We start from the raw sequence: 22,520 nt of genomic DNA, 5'->3' as shown, positions 1-22,520 counted from the left end.
CACCAGTACTAGAGAATCCTCTCAGTAAATCCAGTGAATCATTTTTTCTTTGACATATATTGGAGACATATTCAAACCTATCTATTTTTCTCTACAATAAAGAGATGAAATGCGTGCCAACAGTGTTTACTTAGTGAGACAGCAATTTCTTGATGAAAAGCAGTGGAAAGTCCGCATGTGTAGGAGGATAATAAAGCTTCTGTGGTCTCATTTGCATCTCTGTTAAGCCTGTTTACAACAGGGCTCTTTATTAGCAAGCAAATAATGTGACTGTTGAATGGAACGTTTAAAAAATGTTTTCAGTTGTTCTGTCTCCCTGTGAATTGTTAATACACATAATGAATGAAATAATCTGAAAAGAAAAAATGGCCAACAAACAAGCCGACTGACATGTTTAACTAGTCCCGCTCAGGAACCATTCAAGTGCATGAATAAAAATAGATGTCTGATTAACACACAGTATCCAAATATATTATTCAAATTCAGATTCGGACGTCATTAGTTGTCAACTGTACAGCTAAACAGGCTAGCCAAAGACTGGGAGGAACAACCTTGAAGGCATGTATGTTTGTACTATAAATACCTCAAACATAGACATGCAGGGCAAACACAGTGGCGACTGAACCACTAACTGCTGTAAAAATCGTTAGAATAATCTTTAATGCTATGATAAGTTGTTTAGAACATTCGGGAGGTGGCTGGTAAGACTCCAAACTTTCATTCACATTAGGCCCTTTTTACCTGGGGACTTTAACAGTAATGTTCTAATTTTCTACAAGTTCTTTCTTGAATGATATAATGTTTATTACATTCTTTATCAAAGTGCAGGTACTGACTCATTGGATGGTTTGTTTGGGAACTTCATTTAATGGGATTTAACGGTGCCAGGACTTACAAACTAGTTTCTACATGCAACGTTTGGTTGTATGATAACCACTTTGGTATATGAAAACTGGGACATTTTTTTTTTGTTGAAAACAGAATTACAATAAAAAAGGGGAGTACGCAAAAACAATTACTTTTGTCCTACGCTTTTTACCCTGTGGCTTTTGAATCTGAATATACCGCTGCTTATAGAAGCCAGCCTCAAGGAAGAGTGAGACCTTGGAGCAGATGGAAGCAAGAAAAGGGGGATGGAAGCGATTTTGACGCTGTAAATAATGGAACTTGGAGCCAAGCTATTTCGTCAAAAATGAATTGCTTACCCAAAATCAAGAAGAAACGTCCCCGGCCAGCTGGACCAGACAAACAACTGTCTATCGAGTGAGTCACTTTAATATCCATCATTATAAACGCAGCACACCATGCATGTTATTACAACTACAAGACATACATTGTCTGGCTAGGTCAGCTGTGTACAAACAAAACATGAATTGTGGGCTAATATTTTACAGATACTGTAATATGATATCAAAAACTGTATATATGTATATACTGTATATAATATGTTCATGTTTTTCAGTCAGTACAAATTGGTGTTGTAACGCAGTGTTGTGCATTACAAACTAAAATGTGTTTCGTGTTGTTGTAAAACCTGGATTAATTATCGCGTGGTTAGCTTTTGCGACAAATACCCTAGCACACTGATGTGTTACTACCATAGAAAAAGAGTTCCTCATTGTTTGCTCTTACAGTAACAATGTTGCGACAGCTTGGTTATTATACGGGTTCCAAAACGTATATGAAGTACCGTTAAGGTTTTTTTAATACATTTTTAAAGTAATTTAAAGGTAGAATTGATTGCTCTCATCAGCTAGCCACGTAGAACAAGCTGATATATATATGTTTGAAAGAAAAAAAAAAATAATAATAATAGTTTGGTCTTCTTGTCTCTCATAATGATTGTGAATGATAGATAAATTCCCAAAAAAGTGCAGTTTCCCTTTGAAGTTAAAGTGAGGGAGACGACCTGGACACTGAGAGGCCTTTGAATGTCTAATAATGAGCCTGTCAGACTCACCGCAGTTCTTTTGCGGGGTGCTTGTAAAGACGTGATCTACGGTAATTCTGTAAACCTCTCAAGCCTGTCCGTTTACAGCGTTACTCTTCCCTGTGGATCACGTTCTAATGTCAGCTGAGATTGCGTCGTCAGTTGTCAGCTCGGAAGTATTCGGGAGTGAGGTGGTGGTCACAAGAGCTTTCCTCGCCTGCTAAAAAGCTTATGCTGGAAAAATTAGCAGTACGGTGGTGCCAAAGTCAAGTCAAAACCATTAACAGTCCGATACCCGACGTTTGTGGTAAAGATACCTTCTTTTCTGTGTCTCCAGAGCAAGATCAACACACACTGTCGGTGAAGCGACCAAAGCACTAAGTGCTTTAGCAGAGAGGACTTGGATGGCTGAAGTCCACAGAGAGGTTTATGCAGCGCTATGCTTGCAAATTTTCCATTTGCATGTTCAGATCACAGTAAATATCCCTCTCTTTCTCTCATGAGATACTGAGCAAGAGGTAAAATGTTATGTTGCCCAGCAAGATTTAATTAGCATTTAGAGCCTGGCAAGAAGTTATTGTCTTATATACCTGTGCTGCTCACACTACTAAGAGGGAGGAAAGTGGGGTCTTTAACCCGCAGCATTTCTACTTACTGATTATATAGGATGTTTGAAATGCTGATACTTCCCTTTTCTAGTATGTGCCCTGCACATGCATATTTACATTAGATCCAGTCTGCAGCCACGTTTACATCCTGGAAAAATCTATATTCTTGGAAAAGGCGTTTTGAAGAAAAAGTGAATTCCACTTGAAGTTCACGTGTGTCTTTATTGCACATGCTGTCTCCATGTTCTGACTTTCAATCAACAGACACATTTCATCCCCGGTGGAGAACTGTGCTGTAAACACAGCCATACGGTAAAGGAGTTCATTATTCCAACTGAGTTTGAAAACAACTCACTGCGGTTCTGACATTCTTTGAGCGGGAGATCATTTTCGAAACAGCCCACTGCACTAAATGCACAGCTGATTATGAAAACTACTGATTTTGCTGGTTTGTCTGCTCTGCACTAATCAAAAAATCCTATGCATTGGTGGGGGCCCAAAAGAGCGCAAAAAGTGCTCCACACAGGAGGCAGATCCCTGCGTGTTAATACTTCAATTTTCCAGAAGGCTTTTTTGGAGCGTGGGTCAAATCTGTTGAGTATAGACTTTTGGCTGTTAGTTCCCCTATTACTGTTGAGGTACAAGCACAATCAGCTTTTCCATGTGGTGGACATTCCACACCACATCTGCTTCCAATAAATCTTCATGTCCAGCTGTTTCAGACCTTATTGTATATTATTGGCTACCAAACTTTTCCTAATCATTCCATTGACGCTACACTGTATGTGGGAATCGGCAACAATTATTTTAAACATCCTTTACTGAGCTGAACATCGCTGACTGTGTTTTTTTCATAAATGAAAAGGTGAGCTAAAAATTCTAAATCTCTCAGGAATTTTGTGTGAATGCATAAAAATGTTGTGACTGAGTTGCAATACCAATTTAACAAATGCAGCAGGACAGCTTTGCAACAACATAAATGCCGACTATGAAAAAATAAGGAGTTCAGAGTAGTCAAGGAGACCTTTTACGATCCCATGAAAATAATAAATGTGTCATTAATAAAATAACAACTAATCTTAATCATAGTCATTAGGAAATAAACATTTGTCATACAAGCTATCTGATTTCTAGCTCAGTTAGTAGCAGTAGTAACGGTACGCTGCAATCACAGTTCAGTATTTTTATATACTGTTTGGCTCATTTTCAGTACAGTAAACAAACAAAATACAAAACCAATCCGCTAAGTGTATGTGTATGAATGTATGTATTTGTGTGGAAGTATAATATGGATATGAATATTTACAAAGTAATAGAGCAGGTGCAACACTAACAGTTTGAACCTAGTGAATTACTTGATTTTTTCTAAAGATCAATGCTCCATTTTTGTATTTTTTTATGGAGAGTTGGTGCTGGATGTTTTTACAGGAATTAAATTACTTTCAGCTTGTGTTTAAACCTTTTTTTCTCAACAACTGAAATCTGATGCTATTAAAATCCGTCAAAAGGGAGGCACGTTTCAAATACAGCTGGAAGATGTGTTTCCTCTACGCGAACTTTTTTCCGTGCTGCAGTGACGTTCACATTGCCGTGGTGTCGTTTCAAACGAGTAAACATGTTAAATATTGTGCCAAAAGCATACACGATCTCTGTTTAACGCTGGCGACATACTGCCTTCACCTGAGCTTATTGACTTAATTTTTTTGGACGGTTTATGTATTCCACTGAGAAGGTGACAGGTTTTTAAACAGTAGATGTTAATAGTAGAGAGTTTTCAAGTTCTTTAGCAGTATTGCTAGCCATGCTCCTGCTGGCCAAATGCTGGGCTGTGCAGCACATTTATCTTTTTTAACATGTTGTGTACAATGTGAAATATCGGTATAGCTTTGGACTAAACCAAAGGTTATGTATTTATTATTAATAATTCTTATTATGCCAGGACATTAATGCCACATCACTGCTGAATCCACCACAAAAAGAAGTCCAGAAATATGGTTGTGATAAGAGTTTGGACTGGTAAAAAATAATACAGTCACACATTTGCTTCCACTGAATGATGATGATGATGATGATGATGATGATGATGATGATGATGAAAAAATCGAGGGGGTGCAAGAATATGAAAACACATTTTTGGTGCACACAAAAGCATTGATATTTGATTTGTATCATTGTCACAATTAATAAATTAGGCATTGATTTTGATGATACAGAGTGACGCTGAAAATTGTTTTCATTCAGTATTGAATGTTATAATAACTGTTAAAAAAAACCAAAAGCCTGAAACTTGTCAAAAAGATTTATAATTTCAGCAAATAATCATGTCCTACCTTGTCACTAGCCCAAGGCGAGCGCCAAATACCCTCAGAGCTTTTCCACTCGAGTTATCGACCGCACGTGCACTACACGTGCACTGGGAGGCAGATGTGAGAAAGAGATACAAGAAGCATCTGCTATCACTGGCTGTTGCTGCGGTGAAAAGACGAAATTAGATTAAGATTAGAAGCCTCAAATATCCAAACGTGATCCTCGTATGTTGAGATCTACAGAGGGTCATGGTAACCCTAATGGAGAATATTACCAAAACACTAAATTTAATATAATTCATATCACATTGAATCTATCTTAATGCACCACCGCAATAGAGTTGAAAGAAACATTCAACATGTGATGGAAGTGTAGAATTTCAGCTTTTAGTGGTTTTTAAAAAAATAGTATTTTACTGTTTAGGTGTCATACAGCCAATTAATGCTAGACTATTTACATTCCTAGGGGCCATAAGTAACATAATTTTACATATTATCTCAAATAAAATCTAAAATAAATAAAAAAATTAAAAAACATTTTAATAAACCTCAGAGTCCTTGTGATTTTGCTCAACAAAATCAAGTAATTTGAAGTGTCTCTCTAATGAGTGCCAAGTCAATATACAATGGCATTAGCAGCTGTGGCTGTGGGCAAACTCCCAGTTTTCTATTAACTCCACAAGATGTAAAAAAGTTAATTTGAAGTATCAACCAATAGTCGTCACCCTGCATCAGCTTCATCTATCCCTGCGTATGCTTTTAAAAATAGGGCTTTAGTTTTCTGGGTTTGCCACAATACAATACAATGCACAATACATGGCTCATGATAACGGTAGTATTGTCAGGCTTGTCCCTAACAGTATGGCTATGTTTTTGTTTTTCCTCTGTGTTTGTCTTTGTTTCCTGTCAGCGCTTTTATTGTGTCTTTATTTCCTGCTTGTCTCCCTGAGTGCTTTTTCCCCTCAGCTGGCTGGCACCGGGCCACACTTGGTGTCAATCAGCCAGTTGCTATTTAGACCTGCTTTGCCCTCCACTCGGGGCTGGATTATTGTTGTTACCTCTTGTCGCTAATACCTGTCGATGTCGTGCTACTACTTGTCGCTGTTCCTGTATGCCGTGGACTGCTTTTGTTCCTAGTTCCTGTTTGCTGGTTCCTGTTTCCTGTTTCCAAATGGTCCGTTCCTGGTTTGTGTTTTTTCTTCATATTTTGGACATTAAATTATGTGTTCCTGCTCGATGCCTGCCTTCATCTCTGCATCTTGGGGTTCGTCACCAACTCTACCTGACAAGTATCTCAATATGGCGATACTGTAACTACTTTTAATAACTTGCGATATATATCTATTTGCAGGAGTGTAACAAAAACAAACAACTTATATATTAAAAAATATCTATCTTTGCCATATTGATATTTTCGTCACACTGCTATAGTACCTGTAGTTTGAAGTGTTGTTTTCCTTATTAATAACAATGATGACAAAGTCATAACCAGCATTCAAGTAGTGTTCTCTGTACAGCTAATACATAATCGGTTTTGTTGCTGCTGTGTTGTGTAATCTACTTGTAAAAAACAAATGACTATGACAAAAAAGAGCAACAGTTTTGTTTACATTTTCTCATGCACTCCAACATCATCATTCAAGTTTAAACAATTGGGTTGTTATGTAAATGACAGAAACAAAGACTATTATTCTCGTAATTTACAATTTTTGTCTGCTTCCAATTAACGCCCGTCCTCTTTGTGGTATAGGTAAATAATTGGCGCTACAATTACAGCTTTATACGGTAAATTAATTCTGGTGTTATATAAGGTCAAACTCATTAAAACTCTGGCAGAACGTTTAAACACAAGTGCTGTGCTGTGATTCATTGTGTTGTATTGTTTATATTGAGTGCAAAAAACATAATAACAATGATGATGTTATGTAATTAAAAAAAAGTCCTATGCTGTCATCTTCTTCATCTCCGTCTGACTCATCTGGATTTTGGAACTATTGCAAGTTGCTTTGGATAATAATAATAATAATGGATTAGATTTATATCGCGCTTTTCTATTAATAGATACTCAAAGCGCTCACAGAGAAGTGGGAACCCATCATTCATTCACACCTGGTGGTGGTAAGCTACATCTGTAGCCACAGCTGCCCTGGGGTAGACTGACGGAAGCGTGGCTGCCAGTTTGCGCCTACGGCCCCTCCGACCACCACCCATCATTCATCATTCATTCACCAGTGTGAGCGGCACCGGGGGCAAGGGTGAAGTGTCCTGCCCAAGGACACAACAGTAGCGATTTGGATGTCAATAGGCGGGGAGCGAAACCTGCAATCCTCAGGTTTTTGGCACGGCCGCGCTACCCACTACGCCATGCCGCCCCAAATGGGTGGCTGACTAGACGGGCTGCGATAACAAAACCATGCAGTCTCTCACCAATTGTTTGTGTTTTCACTGGCAATCCTTTCCAGTGGTCCCCAACCTTTTTGTAGCTGCGGACCGGTCAACGCTTGATAATTTTACCCGCGTCCCGGCAGGGGGTGGGGAGGTGGTGGTGGGGGTGGGGTGTAGCGTCATGAGGGATTCTCTTTTTTTTTTCTTTTCTTTTTTCTTTGTCATGAAAAAGGCAGGTTTTTGTCATTAAAAATTGAGGAATTTTTGCGGGGTTGGTGCACCAATTGTAAGTGTATCTTGTGTATTTTATGTTGATTTAATAAAGAATAAAAAATAAAAAAATAAAATATATATATATTTTTTTTATTATTATTTTTTTTTAATTAATAAAAAAATATTCTGCAGCCTGCTACCAATCGAACCGGTTGGGGACCACTGCTTTACACATTCCACCCCAATTTCCATGTTTATTAAGTTTGGTCAACGAAGATTAGACTAATAAATAATGCTCTCCATAGACTGGCTGTCTTTAATCCCAGGGTGTTTGAACTAAACAGGTCCATCTTGAATCCAGGTCTAGATTTACACACAATTTAAAATGTGTTTTTTGAAGCTGTGAACCCCACCTCATTCCACTCTTTCTGGATCTCTGCCAAATTCATGAATCTTCCCTGTTTGATAATCTGCAGAAGGCCACAGTCAGCTCTTCTGCTGGTGCATCCTCTCCTGCCACATTTTTCCCTTCTACTACATTATCCATTAATATGCTTGGACACGGGGGCAGAGGGGTTAGTGCGTCTGCCTCACAATACGAAGGTCCTGCAGTCCTGGGTTCAATTCCAGGCTGAGGATCTTTCTGTGTGGAGTTTGCATGTTCTCCCCGTGAATGCGTGGGTTCCCTCCGGGTACTCCGGCTTCCCCCCACCTCCAAAGACATGCACCTGGGGATAGGTTGATTGGCAACACTAAATTGGCCCTAGTATGTGAATGTGAGTGTGAATGTTGTCTGTCTATCCGTGTTGGCCCTGCGATGAGTTGGTGACTTGTCCAGGGTGTTCCCCGCCTTCCGCCCGATTGTAGCTGAGATAGACCCCAGCGCCCCCCGCGACCCCGAAAGGGAATAAGTGGTAGAAAATGGATGGATGGATGGATGCCTGAACACAGGACTCTGAACAGCCAACCTCCTTGGCAATGAACTGTGGTGGCTTACATCCTATGGAGGGTATTAATGATGGTCTTATGGTCAGTTGTCAAGTCGTATATGTAATGTAGTAACAGTCACATTTATAGTAACATTTAATATTTGCTTATTTTGATCGTTTTAAGCATCATCTCAAAAGCGCATCAAACATTTGCTTTTTTATTTTCTTCATCTCTGATTATTACTCCCTGCAGACTTCACGAGAGCCAACAAACATAATAAAACATCACTTACTGTGAAATGTCTGCTGTCATTAGGACGCCGACTACTGGGATGTTCATATATTCCCATTTAGGTGAAGAATGACTGTGCAGCACTTTGGAAACGCTATTGTTTAAATGTGCTATATAAATAAAGTGGATTGGATTGATTGGATAATCCTCATGAAGAAGGGGGTGGGGGAACAAGTGTCTTTTCATGTAATCCTCGCCAGTTTCAGGGCCTTTATGGCTTTTAAAGTGTATCAACTTGTCGGAATACCTACTCAGACATCTCATGTCCAGGTGAGATATATGAATTTATGATTTAGGGACGGCGTGGCGCAGTGGCCGTGCGGAACCCGAGGGTCCCTGGTTCAAATCCCATCTAGTACCAACCTCGTCACGTCTGTTGTGTCCTGAGCAAGACACTTCCCCCTTGCTCCTGATGGGTGCTGGTTAGCGCCTTGCATGGCAGCTCCCTCCATCAGTGTATGAATGTGTGTGTGAATGGGTAAATGTGGAAGTAGTGTCAAAACGCTTTGAGTACCTTGAAGGTAGAAAAGCGCTATACAAGTACAACCCAGTTATCATTTACAATAAACTCCCAAGAAGCAAGGACGCGGGAAAGCAGCAGACCACTCGATAATGTACGCATTGGGACACACACAGTGCTGCTATAAATAGTTTTTCTGCGTTAGCACTGGTAATAACAATATCACTAATATTTGGTAAATATAAAGTTGATAACAAAGTCCCAAAATGTAAATGGAGTATTGTTCAGCGGGTTTGAATGGTTATTTATTGGATTTTATGGGCGATAGACAAAATTCCAAAAAATTTGCATTTTCTCTTTAAGATATGTCTCCCTTCAAAAAGCCATACATCCCATCTCTATTGTTTTCTCATCTAGCCAGTACAGGTGTGGGTGGCAATGAGAAGGAACCCATACACTGAAATTGTTGCTAAAGAATGTAGTTAGAAAAGTCACATCCTTGAAGTTCGGATTAGCATTGTGAGACAATAAAAAATAAACTATGAAGAGCCATGTGAGCGGTTTGAAAGTAAAATTCTTCTACGCAATAAATTGCTTTAGTGTCCTCAGTCTTCCCTATAAGTTATTGCATTTTAGTGAAGCAAGCAAAGCTTACATAACATAACAAGACATGAAGAGTGAAGAATAGTTTTGCTTGGCAAATCATTATGGAAAATGACAGTGGGGCTGTCTTCTATCCTATTCCTACTGCACCAAAATATTTACTAAACTGCAAGACCTCCAAAATCCTTTCAGTTCACGTGCCAGTCAGATTCTTGACAAGTGGTTTTCTTTTTATATTTGGTTTTAACATTTAATGGTTTTAATTCAAGAGAGAATGTGACGACGAGGGCTTTCATTTGAGCTGGCCAGGACATTGCCTGAAAGTCTTTTTTTCAAATAAGGGTACAAATACGGAATGCAATGATGAATGTGTAAACACAAAACATAGCATTTACATTTAAATAGTAGAAAGCTCACTGCCGAGAATCTGCATGGTATATTAAGAAATTAATTGTCGAGGTAGTTAAGAAACAGGCACTTGAACAAGCCAAAAAGTAGAGAGGAAGTTTATCAGAAACAATGCTAATGATGATACACATGCTAGCTAGCTTGCAATAGGCATACACATCGTCAACATTTCCTTTAACATTTAAAAACAAAGTTAAAATCTTTCAATCAGACCTGACGAGTGGAAAAATGATCAAGGATGCTCCAACAGCCAGCTTCTTCATTGAGAGGGATTTGAACATTAAAGCTCCCTGCTGTCACTGCCTCTGCAGTTAAGACCAATTTAGTAGTCTTTACTTTAATATCAATACCGCCTCTGCCAAATTCTCACACTCTAATATCGATCCTTAAATCAAAATATCAATACTTTTGATTGTTAAGTTATATGAGATAATGTACAGTGTGTACATAAAAAATACAATATAAGACACTACACTATTCTCAAATAGGCCAAAAAAAAAAAGCCTAGAGGCATTCATGTAAAGCTTCCTAAATAATTGTGTCATTAAATTACACATACAAATTACAATTAAGCAACAATTGCAAATTTTGTTTATTTAAGAAAAGTTCTGGCAGTTAAAGTGAGTCACTTAGTATCAATAAACTACAAGGGCATTTCCTTTTATTGTAGGTCATTTGTAGACACTAAATAAAGAGTTGAAAATAAATAAAGCTGAGCTAAGCTCCAGCACCCCAGGCAACCCTGAAAGGGACAAGCGGTAGAAAAATGGATGGGTGGAATGCATTCAGTGCAGAATAACGCCATCATTTGTTTCACCCTCGGATTTTATTATAGTTTGAAGAGGATTCCTCGAGAGAAGCAACATTTGAAATACACTACTTTTAAAATTTTACCAGACAAATTATGTTTATTTGCAAAAACTATCGGTTTCGTTGATACCAGCCTGAATTTTACCCGGTATCGGATCAGAAAGAAAATGAGTGGTATCGCACATCACTACCAATCAATCACTGTCTACTAATGTAAGTGACACTTCAAACGAGTTAATTGCAGATCACCCCGACACTCCTTTTGACCCTTTTTTTAACCCATTTGGGAATTATTTTACAAGACTTATATCTGACAATAAACTTTTCACAGATACTTGACTTCCTTTGCATTGTTTAATAGCTGATATTCAACATACATTGCATAACGTAAGTACAGTATAATGTATTGCTGTAAGGTAGGGCTTCGGGTAGCATGGCTGTACAGTAGCAGCTGTGCAACGTCAACACAAGCTGCAGCAATGACCTTGAAACTCGAGAGTCTCCCAGGAGAAAAGAGAGATTCTAATAAATCCTTCAGTCGGTGAAGTGGGAGCTCCATAAAAACTGGCCCCCATGAAACAAACTAAGCATGCACTAGCAGAGATGTCACAGTTAACTTTTACTATGGCTACTTGCCTAATCCATCATATTGCCAATATTAATTGTTGGAGGGTAAACGTTTCAGTGATACATTTTTTTGTTACATTATTATTTATTATGCTTTTTAAAATATTTATATTGTGAATTTATATTGTTATTTTTGCATAATCCTCACTAACAATTGAGCTAAAGTTGACTACTGTTACTTCAGAGCAGGCATTCGACCGCATAAACTGGTCATTTATGTTTTGCACATTACGTAAATTTAGATTTGGAGATAATTGTATACAATGGATTAAGAGTTTTTATACAAGGCCCACGGCATCAGTCAAAACAAATAATCATATTTCAGAATCTTTTTTGTTAAAAAGAGGAGTAAAACAGGGATGTCCTGCATCTGGATTATTATTTAGTTTGGTTATTGAACCCTTAGCTGCAAAAATAAGAAGTGACAATAATATTCATGGTTTAAAAATTGTCTCTCAGTATAATAAGCTATCAATGTATTGTGACGACATAATTCTCTACCCGTCACATGTTAACTCCTCTCTTCACTATATCAATAATGTCATCACTGACTATGGCTGTTTATCAGGGTATAAGGTCAATTGGGACAAATGTGAAATATTACCACTTAATAAACACTGCAAGAAATCACAAGTTCAGAACTCCAAAATTAAATGGAAAGACGCAGAAATCATATATCTAGGACTACATGTTACACCAAACATTTATACAAGCAGAGATCTAAATCTGAAACATTTATAAAATAAGATAGAATCCAAAATGGATTGCTGGTCACGTCTCCAAATATCACTTTGGGGTCGGGTGAACAGAGTAAAAATTAGTTTACTGCCAGCAGTTAAATATATACTAAAAATGATGCCTGTCCTAATGAATAAAAGTTGGTTTAAGAAAATACATACAATGATATCACAATTCATATGGTGTGGAAAGAAGGCCAGATGTTCATACTTAAGGTTGTCTTGTACACAAGATAAAGGAGGACTACAATTACCAAACTTCTTACATTATTATATCTCCTTCGGTTGTGAACAAGCAAGCCACTTATTTCATTCTTCTGCAGTTAAGGACTGGATCAACATAGAAAAACATATGTTAATGAATTTGGACATTGATGTGGGGAGTTTATATTATATTAAAAAAATACCTAACGAATTGAGGCAGAGCCCAATAGAAGCCACTTTTAACATTCTAAAACTGTGTCAGAAAATACTAGGAATCAACCCAATGGCATCTGTAAATCAACCACTTTGGTACAATCCTAGTATCTGTCACGCCTATGGATCATGTTTTGTTTTTGTCATGTTTGGTCATGTTATGTTGTTTTTTTTGGACACTCAGTTCTGTTTTTGCACTTCCTGGTTTGTTTTCGTCTCCATGCCAACTCATTGATTTTCACCTTGCCCTCAAGTCACGTCCCTGTCCTCAGCTCTCACACCTGTTAGTAATGATCACAGTTATTATTTAAGCTAAAATTACCAGGTAGTCGGCCTGGCAACTTCCCACATCACCCATCTACATTCATGCCTTGCCACGCTGTTTATTATTCTGTCCATGCCACGTAAGTTTTTGGTTTGTTATTCATGCCCAGCGCAAGTGTTTTTGTTTCACGTTTATAGTTTACAACCTTTGTTCTAGTCATTTGTTTTTCTAGCCAAGTATTTGTTCTCCGCCATTCTGCACGCCCTTTGTTTGCCTTTTTGTAGTTTGTTTGTGTTAGTGTTAATAAATCAAGATGTTCTTACATTCACGTCTGAATCGTCCTAAATATCCTCTGCATCGAAGAAACAAGCAAAGTCCAATTACACGCTTGACAATATCATAATTAATAAAAATGTGAAAAGACAGAGGTATTACTAAACCTCATCATATTATTAATAAAAACTCTTTTAAAACGTTCAATGATTTAGTTGATCAATATAATGTACCCAGAAATCATTTCTAAAATGTTATCTCTTTAAAACACGCTGTAAATAAATGTATATCCTCTGAAAGTATGTCTTTAAATAGCCATGAACTGGAAGATGCACTTTTTAATCAAGATACATTTAAGAAATTAATTAAAATATTTTATGGAATAATAAATGAACACCACACTAGAAATGCAAATGATACATGTGTTCGGAAATGGATGATGGACTTAAACATTTGAGATGAAAGAGACATGTCATGGAATGATATTTGGAAAAATGCCAATAAGCCCTTTAGAAACATTAAAGATAAGCTGACTCGATTTAAGATATTGAATAGATTGTATTTTACATCTTCTCAACTGTTTAAAATTGGTGTAGTAGATAGCAAGTTATGTACGAAGTGTCGAGCAGCTGAAGGAAGAGTTATGGTTAAAAACAACAAAAGAAGCAATCACATTGCTTGATATAAACATCCCAATGACTTTGCAAACTTGTATTCTTGGAGATCTCCATCAATTTAGTAACGTGTCATCAAAGAGTAAAAATGCATTTCTTTCAATATGCATAATAACAAAAAGGGTAATATTAAAAAAATGGATACATGTTGATAGTCCAACTCATACTGACTGGTTTACACAAGCTATGGAGATGATATCAGTAGAAAAACTGCATTTAGTTTAGATAATAATGAGTCATATATTGGAATATAGGATCCATTATTTAAATTTGTTTTGAGTATTAAATGAACCAAAATATGACTTATTATATCTTTGTATAAAATATTGGACACAGTGTGTTGTCAGGCTTATGAGATGAGATGCAAGTGTAAGCCACTGTGACCCCACTGTGACACTATTGTTCATTTTTTTTGGGGGGTATTCATGTTGTTAATGTTAATATCAATTAGGGATTTTTGATCACTGCTAATTTGAAATTGTTGCTAGTATTGATGATATTAATTTTTCTTTCACTACTTTTGGATTGTACCGTGTCATGTTTGTGAGTCCTCAATTGCTCTGTTTATTGCTATTCTGAGTGTTGCTGGGTCGGGTTTGGTTTTGGAATTTATTGCATTGTTATGGTATTGGTGTGTATTGTTTTGTTTGATTGATTAATGAATTCATAAAAAAAAAAAAAAAGAACACTAAAAAAGTTTACAATGGATGAGTAACCATCCCAGACTTTACAAAAGACATGCTTTCTAACTTTGAATATAAACTCAGACGTTATTCACATGTCATATTTTTGGTAACGTTCCAAACACACCGATTTAAAGACTGCCTGTTGCCACTCATTTCCCTCATCCAAATGTTATCTATTAGTATCTATTTGTTACATATGTTCTATTAAAAAACACTATTGGTAACATATGCTAGCTGGAGAGTTCTTATTTTGTTTTGGTGTAAAAAAAAAGAAAGTACATTTTGAGCGAGTGACATACAGCAGCTTTAACGTGAAGTCATGGTGAGACTGGTTTCAGCTAAGTAGTACACTCAGCCTTGACTGAAAGGGGACCTGTTATGCAAAACCTATATTCCTTACCGACTGGTACCTATTTTTGTGCATTTACAATCTTCATAAGTCCCAACAATTGTAAATCAAACCATGGAGGCCTGGCAGAGATATTCATAAAACAATCATGCCTTCCCTCATACTTCCTCCAAACAAGCCATTTGGATTTACCCAACTGTGATGTTTTTCCAATTAGTGACGTCAGCAGTTTTAGGAGTAAGTTTTACCCAGAGAGCCTTGTGCAAGTCTGCCATTGTAGTCCGACATTGAAGTCAATAAACTCTTTCCTTATCATTTTGTTGTGGGCAGACTGGCTTGTACATTTCTAATACAAATTAGAACTTATATTTGTCAGTAGACTCCATTGAGACAACAACAAAGATGACGCTTGGCATGTTCAGTGCTTGGATCACATACCTGTCAGCTAATGATGCACATTAAGCACAAAAAGGTCAGATCCCAATTTAGGTCAATCTATTGTTTCTTGTCTCCCCATTCCATTTTCACAATTGACACTCAAACATCATCAGCATCATTTTGAAATATAAAATACAATTGTAATGAGATTATAGTACGTTATGGCAACTAATTGGACTGTGTTACTATTGTTATTGTAGGATTACTGTAAATGGAGCGTATGGGATAACTCTTTACGATACATGGACTTCTAATTGGTGCGTGTGTCAGGACCTTAAGGTGAAGAGGGAAGCTTGGGAGTCCAAGTTAACTGCAACAATGATTAGCATCCAGGTTAGAGAATAGAAAACATTGACAGGTACAGTGAAATAGATCTATCCCAAGGCCAAACAATCCAAATACTTTTTGTCACTAAATTATAAGGGTTAGGCAGATCAATTCATATATCATTTGTATCAATACTAAAAGTAATATCAGCATCAGAGCAAAAGAACAAAACCCCAAACCAGTGAAGTTGGCACAGTATGTAATTTATAAATAAAATTAGAATACAATGATTTGCAAATCCTTTTCCACTTATGTTCAATTGAATAGACTGCAAAGACAAGATATTTACTCTTCAAACTGAGAAACTTTTTTTTTTTTAAATAATCATTAACTTAACATTTAATGGCAGCAACACATTGCAAACAAGTTGGCATGGGGCATTTTTACCACAGTGTTACGTGACCTTTTCTTTTACCAACACTCAGTAAATATTTGGGAACTGAGAAGACCAATTTTTGAAGCTTTTCAGGTGGAATTATTTCCCATTCTTGCTTGATGTACAGCTTAAGTTGTTCAACAGTCCGGGGTTTCGATTGTTGTATTTTAGGCTTCATATTGCGCCACATATTTTCAATGGGAAACGGGTCTGGACTACAGGCAGGCCAGTCTAGTACCCACACTCTTTTACTTAGAAGTCACGCTGTTGTAACATGTGCAGAAAGTGGCTTGGCATTGTCTTGCTGAAATAAGCAAGGGAGTCCATGATAACGTTGCTTGGACGGATCACAGATGCTGGCTTTTGAACTTTGTGCTTAAAGGGGAACATTATCACAATTTCTGAAGGGTTGAAACCAATAAAAATCAGTTCCAAGTGGCTTATTTTATTTTTCCAAGTTTTTCCCAAAATTTTACCCATCACGCAATATCCCGAAAAACGGCTTCAAAGTGCCTGATTTTAACCGTCGTTATATCCACCCGTCCATTATCCTGTGACGTCACAGCGTGACCACACGGAAACAAACATGGCGAATAGCACAGAAAGGTTAAGCAATAGTAGCTCAGATTCAGACTCGGATTTCAGCGCCGTAAGCGATTCAACAGATTACGCATGTATTGAAACGGATAGTTGGAGTTTGGAGGCAGGTAGCCAAAACGAAATTGAAGAAGAAACTGAAGCTATTGAGCCATAACACGACAGACAGCGGCACAAGTGGAAGCGAGGACGAATTCGGTGATCGCCTTCTAACCAACGATAGGTATGTGTTTGTTTGGCATTAAATGTGGGTGGAGGGAAAGGCTGGATGCAAATATAGCTACAAATGAGGCATAATGATGCAATATGTACATACAGCTAGCCTAAATAGTATGTTAGCATCGATTAGCTTGCAGTCATGCCGTGACCAAATATGTCTGATTAGCACACTCCACATATGTCAATAACATCAACAAAACCCACTTTTGTGCATTCATGCACAACGTTATAAGTTTGGTGGATGATTTGAGATAGAAAAATAAGTGGCATAAATCATATCCAGGGGGTTTACCTCGCTCGTCTGCGGGAAGAGACTGCCGTCGTCCCTGAATAGCTTGCACTCGGGCAGATTCAGCGGTGGTCTATATTCCAATATTGCAGATTTCGTTGACTTTATCGTTGGAAATGCATCTGCTTTGAGTGTCGCAGGTTATCCACACACAACAGAGCTGATTTGACTTGGTGCGTGTAATAAGATTGAGAAAATGGCGGATTGCTTCATGTTGTGACGTCACAGGTAAAAGGTCATCGCTCGACTGGCTATCAATTGAAAGGCGTTTAAATCGCCAAATTCACCCTTTTAGAGTTGGGAAATCGGTTAAAAAACATATGGTCTTTCTTCTGCAACAACAAGGTATATATTGACGCTTACATAGGTCTGGTGATAATGTTCCCCTTTAAAAACAGTCTTGATATTTATTTTCCTCTTTGTTCCGGAGGACACAACGTCCACAGTTTCCAAAAATAATTTGAAATGTGGACTTGTCAGACCACAGAACACTTTTCCACTTTGCATCAGTCCATCTTAGATGAACATGGGCCTAGCGAAGCCGGCAGCATTTCTGGGTGTTGTTGATAAATGGCTTCCGCTTGCATAGTAGAGTTTTAACTTGCACTTACAGATATCGACCAACTATAGTTACTGGCACTGGTTTTCTGAAGTGTTCCTGAGCCCATGTGGTGATATCCTTTACACACTGATATCGCTTTTTGATGCAGTACCGCCTGAGGGATTGATGGCCCATAATGGCATTGCTCGCGTGCAGTGATTACTCCAGATTCTCTCAAACTTTTGATGATATAACGGACCTTGGATGGTGAAATCCTTTTGAAACCTTTGCCACATCCTTGTTTGTGACTGACTGAGCATTTCATGGAAGCTGCTTTTATACCTAATCATGGCACCCACCTTTTTACCAATTAGCCTGTTCACCTGTGAGATGTTCCAAATAAGTGTTTGATGAGCATTCCTCAACTTTCTCAATTTTTTTTACCACTTATGCCAGCTTTTTTTAAACATGTTGCAGGCATCAAATTCCAAATTAGCTAATATTTTCAAAAAATAACAACGTTTTCCAGTTCGAGCATTAAGTATCTTGTCTTTCCAGTCTATTCGATTGAATCTAGGTTGTATTAGTTTTTTTATTTACAATTTACACAACGTGCTAACTTCACTGGTTTTGGGTTTTGTAGTTTTGTTTTTACTGCCCCTGTATTTACTTGAAATTTACTTGAAATGGGATTGGATCGATACCAATATTTACAATATTGTTCACTGTTATACCGTAACGCTCGGTTACTTTTTTATTTTATTTTATAAAAAAATGATTCTGAAAATGAAATTTAGAGCATTGAATATGCAGTTCCTTTATTGAGAACAGTATTAAGAGCATTAATATTTGTCAAAATGTAAAAGTTATTTTGAGTATATTTTTGTCAAATAGTATTTTACAGTCTTTTGACATTGTTTTAATGTGATTTCTGGCAAAAAGATATACACTCCCAAAATAACAAATTTGTTCGGTGCATGAATACTTTGGGCTGAATTGTTCCTCCTACATATGTATAAAGATTTATGTATAATACACAACAACAACAACAATGTCTTAAGAGCCGTAACAAGATTGATAAAAATGTTAGTAAAATGCTCTCACTATGTAATCAAAGTAAGGCTTTATACTGCAGACATTGACAAAGTTAATTTTGCATTACCTAACCATTATGCAAAAACATTTATGTTGTTGATTCTTCGTAAATTAGGCTGGACAATTTTCACATGCCAACTCTAATCTTTTCCATTTCATTTCCATCACGTCAACTGACTCCCTGACAGAGCAACATTATCATTACGTCAACAAATAATTGTATTCTAAATTACCACATTAATTATGCTATACCTTCCAATCAGGCAACACATGAAAGAAATGTATAAAAACGGCCCATTTTCCCTCCCAGCAGTGTGTCTGCATCCTGGCCTGGAAATCATATCCCCTTTGCATGGGTCTCCACTCTGCAAGTGCTTCAGCCCAGCAGGCACACACACCCCAAATTGCACCTCCCAATGGGAGAACTAGCGGAAAATGTCAGTCACGAGACTTTGGCATCTGCAACCTGAGGGAACCAAATGACTTGGCTTCTGTTTTTGCACTTTCTCTCACAGAGCACATAGCTTTTTGGCATGCAGACTGTCTGTGCACACCCTGTGTGTTATCACACTCCATGCTGGGTAATAAGAAAAGTGGAAGCGGGAGCTCTTAAAATAAATATCAACTATGTAAACGACGGGCTTCATTAGTGAAAAAATAGGACCTGACTAAAAGTTCAACAACAGCCTCTGTTGACGTAAGCTCTGGATACTATACAGTGGAGGGTATATTGTAGAATCACACTTATAGACAAAAAAAAAAAAATCCTAATTTGGATCAAATCCATCTACTCATCCATTGTCTGTATCGCTCCTCATCATTAAAGTTGCCGATAAGCTAGCCTGAAACCTATCCCATTTGACTTGGGGCGAGAGGCGGGGTACCACCAACTGATCTCCAGCCAATTGCATGGCACTTATATACAAATAACCATTTACACTCACACCCTATTAACAACCTAAAGTCTTCAATCAACCTAGCAGGTATGTATATTTTTGGAATGCCGGAGTACCCGGAGAAAACCCACGCATGGGGAGAGCATGCAAACTCCACACAGAAAATAAACGAACAATCCTAATTTGGATCAATACTAAAATGTTCAGAGCCACATCTTCAAAAGCCCAAAATGTGTGCATTTATCTTCTATGAAACTCCATGATAATGCGTTGCTGATGGTTCTCCTTGTCTTTTCATTATCGTGTGAGGCAGCAAAGCTTAAGTTCCGAGGGAACAACATAGTAAGCATGACAGGAATATATCATTCACTGTAACTTATGTCAAAAAAGTGCATTTTCCCGAGCAATTATACCGTATTATATTATCCATACTTGGTGCACGCTAGCTGGCTTAGCTGAACAGCAACGCTGACTGACACATTAAAATACTGTAAAGTGTCAAAGTACAGAATCTCAATACTTGGTATAGTTGGTTACAATTTCACTTTCACACCTCTTCCAAAGCCAATATTTATATATACTCACATCCTTGAAAGGCAGGTTTGTCAATAATTAAAATGTTTATTGAAAAATAATGGAAGATCATTAACAGGGAAAGCAAAGTTCAAGTGGAACAGTGCCACACCCTCAGTTGGAGACCAGGAAAAAAAAATCGAACAAAGCACACACAAAAATATTAGGAGGCACAAAACTAGAGACTTGAAATGTTTATGGGGCTGAAGTGACAACGGTGTGGGATGTGGGGGTTGGGGTACAAGCGTCAAACATTAAAAACAACAAAGGACATAACTTTAAAGGAGCACAGAGCTGATGCTACCAGCTGCCACTTCCGCGATATAATTTCTACATACAGCTACAAAACTAAACGCAACAAAAAAAAACTAATAAATTATACATATATTGCACACATACAATTGCATCATACATTGACAAACAACCGACTCCGTCCAAGGCTGCCCAATAGCTCTCGGCCAATGACCAGTCCGAGCGGATGAGCGAGAATTCGTACAGGGAAACTGAAATGTCTGATACATGTTCATTCAGCTCTTCCACCCCGACGCTCAACGCCAGTTTTGTTTTTGCTTCTTCCGCATTGACGCTGATCTCTCCACGCAGACTGCGGTGTAGCAGAGAGCTTGCAGCTGGTCTCCGGTGCAAATATGGCCATGGCCACAAGGCTCCCCTGAGGTGGGTACAAAAGTGAATAAAAATGTACCGCAGAAGTCACAGAGGTGCCACACCTTGTTGCGCATTCCTGGAAGGTCTCAAACCAACATAAAATAAGACAAAAAACACATGGAAAACAGAAGGGAAACATTAAGAACACAAAAGGAGGATCCACAAGAGTGCAGACCTCCTGCAAACAGCAGCCACTACGGTGGTGCCATACTGAGAAGAGAAAATGGAAATTAAATCATTCACGAAGTGTGATCGATATTGACTAAATCTCAACTGCAAGCACTATTTTTCGTCTTTATTTAGCACGTCTGAAAAGTATGTGCAAACTGACGCAGTTACACTGATGACTGTGGAGAAGCGGAGCTGACGGGCCAACGGCGAGGCAAGACACGCTGTAGCCCTGCTCAAGATGGCGACAAGGAGGCGGAGAATATGGCGGAACGGAGAGGCAGGGCGTACAGGGAGCGACGCCGCTGCAATCAAATTCAGGTGCGTGGCTCACAAACCGGGAAATTATTAACATTTCTCCTGACAATGTATAAAAGAGGCGAAGGAGGAGAGAACAGGGAGAAGGAGTTGGAGAGTCCGCGCCACATGCAGCGCAAGAGCGACAGGGAGAAGACAGCGACGACGAAAGCGACGACGAAAGCGACGACGAAAGCGACGACGAAAGCGACAACGAAAGCGACGATGAAAGCGACGACTGAAGCGACGACGAAAGCGACTGAAAAGCGAGCAGCAGAGGAGTAGCTGAAAAGCAACCCGGCAAAAGACTTGACTTATTGAAAGAATAAACAAGACTCAAACCTGCTTGAGCAACATGTCCATCCTGAATGGTCCATGCAACCCGCACGACGACGGCAGGAGTCCGTCACAATGACTGTTAGAAAGGAGAAGATTGCGCCACAGCTTTGTTCTACATATATTTACTTGTCAAAATATTTGCACCATCAAAAATACAAATATGTTTAATATTTAATATTTAATTGTATTATTTTATATCTACTGGACGATTTGACAAACTGATAAAACTAATTTGATTTATGTGTTTGCATGCCTGCTGGTGTTTAGTTTTTTTCTAATAGAGGATGTATTTTTTTAACATATCTCCTATGTGAAAAATCTTCCTGCAATATGCATTCTCTTTCGTCTGGAGTGCACACTCGCATAAGCAAACCTTCAGTGTCACAAAAAAAAGAAGTGGTTTCCTTTTAAATGCACTGCAGAAATGCTGCTAAAGTGCCCAGAAATAGTGGTACATGTGAATGTTGTCTGTCTATCTGTGTTGGCCCTGCGATGAGGTGGCGACTTGTCCAGGGTGTACCCCGCCTTCCGCCCGATTGTAGCTGAGATAGGCGCCAGCGCCCCCCGCAACCCCGAAAGGGAATAAGCGGTAGAAAATGGATGGATGGATGGATGGTCTGCCGCGTGTTGGAAAACATAACAAAACACCACAGGTCGGAGCCTTATAACACAAATGTGCAGTAAATGAGGGTTTCCATAGGGACAGCTGCTCAGCACATGCAAAAAC

At 38.4% G+C, this 22,520-nt stretch overlaps 1 long non-coding RNA gene across 1 annotated transcript; it reads left to right on the top strand.

The window, feature by feature from the left end:
- The first annotated feature begins 596 nt into the window (after window positions 1-596).
- Window positions 597-3,261, top strand: LOC133549582 (uncharacterized). Its single transcript, XR_009806116.1, has 3 exons — window positions 597-701; window positions 1,078-1,263; window positions 2,268-3,261. It is a non-coding gene; the product is annotated as an uncharacterized LOC133549582 (long non-coding RNA).
- The last annotated feature ends 19,259 nt before the right edge of the window (window positions 3,262-22,520 follow it).

The sequence above is a fragment of the Nerophis ophidion genome, linkage group LG03 (genome assembly GCF_033978795.1).
Source record: "Nerophis ophidion isolate RoL-2023_Sa linkage group LG03, RoL_Noph_v1.0, whole genome shotgun sequence".
Classification (NCBI taxonomy): domain Eukaryota; kingdom Metazoa; phylum Chordata; class Actinopteri; order Syngnathiformes; family Syngnathidae; genus Nerophis; species Nerophis ophidion.
Note: the sequence above shows the minus strand (reverse complement) of the source record. Positions and strands in the feature narration are given on the sequence as shown.